Raw genomic sequence first — 6,000 nt, forward strand, 5'->3', positions numbered from 1 at the left:
TTGGATAGAAGAAAAGGAATGTGAAGACCAATAAGTAAATATAAGAGAAATTGCATACATCCATGCTCCTGGCAAGATTTAGTTACAGAGCCTCACTGCACGCAAGGCTGTGAAGAAATATAGTTAGCCTCTAGCCAGCAGCTGCATGCCCAGTGACAATGCTAAGAATCTAAAAGAAAGAAAAAATGGGCTTGGTTCAAGGTGTCATTCAGGATAATATCAGAGAGGCAGACCATTTTGATTTCTTTAAAATAAGATTTATAACAGAAATTTTTCTTTAAAAGAGCAGTTTGAGCAAAATTGTTATCCTCTATTCCTGTCAAAAACCTCTAAAAGGACAGCAAGTGAGCTAAAAAGTATATAAGCTCAGAATAAAAAAGAGAACTTGAAGAGGTGATAACAGCGAAGAGTCGCAAACCAAAACTTAGATTGCAACAAGTCACAATACTGATAGGTTAACAACAAATAAGATGAGATACTGTACTCGTTAGAAGAAAACAGTTTTATGAAGCATGCTATATGTAGTACAGCATCTGTTACTATAAGGTCCCACCTTGTACCTAGCATAAGTAATAATGATAAAAACCCCACAACAAACAACACCATAATGATAAATATGAGGACTTTGTATAAGTAGAAAAATCTGTAAAGCATCCAGAGTGGTAAAATATAGTATATAGAGAATTAAATTTAACAATATCACAGGCAAAAGATACATCAATCTTCCTGAAAGGGAAAAACAGATAAATACCAAGACTAGAGTATCCAAATGGCTCAGACTTCTCACCATCAACACTGAAACTTATAAAGCATGAAGAAAATGTCTTCAGAATTCTGACCGAAAATGACTTCCTGTCCCTAATACCATCCCAAGGCAAACTACAACATGAAGTCTGAAGTACTTGCTCATGAACTATTCTCATAGGACAAGGAAGAACAGACCAAATAAAAACAAATAAAACTACCAAGTAAAAGGAAGGGATGCAATACTGGGAACAGGAAAGTACAAGGGTGAGACCAGAGGGCATCTAGCTGGTTCCAGGCAGTCCTGGTTCACATCTGTACTGATGTAATTTTACTAATACATCGTTGGCTCTCAAAGATGTTCTCGTTTGTAAGATCAAATGCAAAGTCACCAATGTATTTCAAAGCAAAGCTGGGCAGTCCAGACTGATCTCAGGAAGGGTGCCTCCCAGGAGGAAAGAAGAGGAAATGATGTGCTACTTTAGGAGAGAAGTTTCCTCCTTTTTAGTTCAATCAGAGTATGTGAAGCAGAATAAATGTTGGGTATGGAGTTTATGTAAAATAAAAATACTTTCCAAAAAGGAAAGACACACAATGGGAACACAGTGGTTTGGCTGTAAATGATATGAAGAAAATCACACAATGTAAACACTAAGTGCTATTAATTTTTTAAAAAATCTTCACTGTTGGGAGTATTACAGATGTCCCTCTTTTTTCCCCTCCTTACCCCCTCCACCCTGTTCCCACCCCACCCCAGGCCTTCATCACCCTATTGTCTGTGTCCATAGTAATGCACATCTGCATATAAGATCTTTGTTTAATCTCTCCCCCTTCCCTCTGAGAATCGTCAGTCTGTCCCATTTCCACGGCTCTGATTCTATTTTATTCACCAGTTTATTTTGTTCATTAGATTTCTTATTCATTTATTTTGATTTTTGGATTCAATTGTTGAAAGGTATGAATTTGTTGCCATTTTGTTGCTCGTGCTTTCGATCTTTTTTTCTGCTTCCTCTTCTAAAAGAATATCCTTCAACAGTTCACATAATACAGATTTGGTGGTGATGAACTCCTTTAGCTTTTTCTTGTCTATGCTCCTTCTCTGACCTTCAGTTCTAAATGATTGCTTTGCTGGGTAAAGTAATCTTGGTTGTAGGTCCTTGCTATTCATCACTTTGAATATTTCTTGCAACTCCCTTCTGGCCTGCATAGTTTCTATTGAGGAATCAGCTGATAGTCAAACGGGCATTCCCTTGTAGGAACTAACTGATTTTCTCTTGCTGTTTTTAGATTCTTTGTCTTTAGCCCTTGGCATTTTAATTATGATGTGTCTTGGTGTGGTCTTCTTTAGGTTCCTCTTGTTTTTTAAATTGTAATTTAATTACAGTGGAAGTATTACAGGAGGAAGGATGTGTGTAAAAGAGCTGAATGTTCATATTCCTTTTAATGAAGATATAAATTTATATTGAAAAATAGAATTCTGTGGCATAAATACATTCTTTAGAATTACTGAGGTAAATATTAGACAACAAATAAAAGGGCAGATGTGATTGAGTCCAAGAAATAGTACTAATGGGAAAGAGGAGAGCAATGGAACATTGTGTCTCATTATTGTCATTTTAAACTGTGGACAGAGGATACTTTGATAGGAATTAAATTAAGAACGTGATTTTTTCCTTATTGACCAAATAATAATGCTCATTCTATCTACCATATAATCCAAAACCCTTAAAAATTTCTCTCCAATCTAATTCTCTGGTCTTAATCCAATTACTCTGACTCTTTTGCGCTTTTTAACCAGATACATTCACACACTTTTAAAAATATTTCTAGTAACTTTTACTTTTTCTCATGTACTCTGCAAACTTTCACAAACCAATCATTTCTTTATTTGTTCTATTTTTAAAAATATTTTTGTTTCTTTTCTTCTTCTTCTTCTTCTTTTTTTTTTTTTTTTTTTTTTGGACAGGCCCATCCTTTAATGAATCTATCCCATTTTCCCAGAATACTTTACCACAGACTTATTAGGCACCCTTTAAGAATAAACTCAGCCCTGGCCGGTTTGGCTCACTGGATAGAGCGTCGGCCTGGGGACTGAAGAGTTCCAGGTTCAATTCCCGTCAAGGGCATGTACCTTGGTTGCAGGCACATCCCCAGTAGGGGGTGTGCAGGAGGCAGCTGATCAATGCTTCTCTCTCATCAATGCTTCTAACTCTATCCCTCTCCCTTCCTCTCTGTAAAAAATCAACAAAATATATATTTTTTAAAAAGAATAAAGTTAAATGTCATCCTTCTTTGTACTCATTCTTAATCTTATAGGCAATTAGTTCCACTGCCACAGCACTGGTAGTTTATTTTGTTTCTATTACATCTTGTAATTATACTGTATATGCATATACACTGCTCCCTCACCTGACCCTTGATCAAACTGTGATGATATATTGAGGTAGAGTGTTAGTGTCCTATTGCTCCTCTAACAAATCACCACAAACTTGGCAATCTAAACAACAGTTCTGGATATCACATTCAGTCTTCCTGGATTTACGAGGTTTTGGAGGCCTTGAGGGAAGAATCCATTGCTCTACCTTTTCAGGTTCTAGAAACCACTTACATTCCTTGGTTAGTAAGTTACTGGCCCCTTCCTCTCTCTATCTTCAAAGCCAGTCATATGGCTTCTTCCAATCTCTGTCTGTCTCTCAGTCTGTCTGACACACACACACACACACACACACACACACACACCACCTCTGCTTCCATCTTTACTTCTCCTCTCAGGCTCCACCCTCCAGCCTCCCTCTTACTGGACTCCTCCAAGGAGTTGAGATTATCTCACCATCTTCAGATTCTCAGCTTAATCCTATCTGAAAAGTCCCTTTGCCATGCTGTCCCACAGTCCTCAGATATTTAGTTCTGGTTTTTGTTTCTTTGCTTGTTTAGTCTTTGTCCTCTTTGCTTGTCGCTCTTGGAGGTTGATATAGCTTTAGCTCAGATATTCTTCCTCAGCCTTGTCTAGTCTACTAATAAGCCCGTCAAAAGCATTCTTCATTTCCGTTACACAGTTTTTAATCTCTAGCCCACCTTCTTTGCTTCCTTAGATTCCCACCGCTTCGCTTACATTGCTCACATGCTTTAATTTATCCAGTAGAGCCTTTATTAATCATAGTTGTTTTAAATGCCCAGCCTGATAATCCCAGAACCACTGCCATGCCTGGTTCTGATGCTAGCTCTGTCTCTTCAAATTGTGTTTTTTGACTTCTGGCATTTTTTTTCTTGATTGGAAAGACAACAATTCCAAATGTCATTTTGATAATCACACCTACAATATGGCTTTAAATCCAAACTGCTCTAGATGAAGTACTTGAAAACTCACCGAGGAGAGAAAAATAAGCTGATGAAGGAAGGTTCTAAGCCTCACGGGAAAATTTGTAATTTATAAATTATTGATCTGGGTTCTCTCAATAGGCTTCTGGACAGAGTCTCTCTGAAATCTTAAGCAAAATATTGTGAATATTAACTTTTTTTCTATGGGGAAGTTTCCTTAATAATTCAAAAATTTACAAATGGGCCTGAAATCAAACAAGATTCCTGTTGCTATAGAAAACAATTAAAGAAAAAGCTGTAGCAAGACAAAGTCTAAAGTTTCCTCTCCCTTATGACTATCAATTTGTGGAATTGTGTATGGTAGGATGGATAATGGCATCATGTTTTTAAATATTTAGTGCTTTGAGGACAGTGGGATGCCTTGAATCTCAGAAGTATGTCTCCCAAATGCAGCAAGCTCATGCTAGTAAGGTTATGGCTAGATCTCAAATTCTGTTTTCTGTTGTCACTGATAAGCTTATTACTATTCCTCTAAAGCACAAAAACTTCAGTTGTTATTCATAGAAATTTTAAGATCTAAGTTTATTATGCTATTTCTCATATAAATATGCAAAAATAAAATATAATTGCTATGGATTCCAAGTCTACTCCTATGCAAAAATTCATGTTTATTGAAAATTATAATGCAAATTAAGTTATGTCGCTCTGCATTGTGCTTCTTTAGTAACTGGGTGCTTTGCTTGTTTTTAGCTCTGTCTACATAAATTAGAATAATTTCTCTATATTTTAGCTATAAATGCCTCCATAAGTTGTGACTAATGTTTTTAATGTGATATTATAATATTGGTACAAAAAAATCCAAGCAAATCCTTATGAAAGTAAAGAAAATAATGGCCACATCTTTGGTGGCAGCCTGTCCTTCCCATACTGTCTGAGCAACACTTCTGATTTCCCAGAAATGCATTTCCAAGTTATCTGAAGTTACTCCTGTCTGTCTAAAGTACTTACCACTTTTTAAATGAGGCTTTATCTTCTAACCCCTTCATTGAATCTTTTGTATCCTTTTCTCCTCCTCTCCTTGAATTCTTACAATGTTTTCAAACTTTTGATAGCAGAACTGTTTAGGCTTCACTGAAATTATAAAGCAGATCAGAGCACAGAGAAATAACCCCGGAACTGTCCAAGGAGCATGTCTGCCAGCGGATTGCTGAACCCTTAAAGTCACTGCCTTGAATGGAAAAGTGAGTGCATAGATCAGAAGTCAGTGCAAGGAATTAATGAATGCCTAATTATTTTTAGCACATCAGAAAAGAGGTTGCTTAATTAGTTTTATTTAGAAAAAAAATGAGTCTACATTTCTTGACTTGGTGATGTATCTTGCAACTTTCAGAAAACCCAGCTTATCTCTGCAGATAGACGCCCAGTTCAATACACATGAAGCTACTAAGTTAAGTCATCGATTATAATCAGGTTTCAAAGTGGTCAGGTTGACACTTGCATACAATTAGTACAAACACAGTGGCTGTTTTCAGGAGCTAATAGAATAAATTTTAATTTCTGATTTCCATTCAGACTGAACAAATAAATACTAGATTTTGAGTTTCTGTATCATGTAAGTACTGCTCATTTCAACACATGACCTAAATAAAACTTTTCTTTCTCCATAAGCTCGTTTTTCCTTCACCACATACTCATTAGACAGCCTTTAAGAATAAATGCAAATGTCCTCCTTCTTTGAGCTCATTCTTAATCTTGTAGGCAATTAGTTCCTTATGACTCTTCACTGACATAGGCATTGTTGGTAGTTTATTTTGTTTCTATTTTACAACATCTTATAATTGTACTGTATCCACATATATACACACTGCTTCTCCACCCTGCCCCTGGTCAAACTGTGATGACATATTGAGGTAGAGTGTTATTGTCCCTGTAACAAAT

The sequence above is a fragment of the Myotis davidii genome, unplaced genomic scaffold, assembly GCF_000327345.1.
Source record: "Myotis davidii unplaced genomic scaffold, ASM32734v1 scaffold438, whole genome shotgun sequence".
Taxonomy (NCBI): Eukaryota; Metazoa; Chordata; class Mammalia; order Chiroptera; family Vespertilionidae; genus Myotis; species Myotis davidii.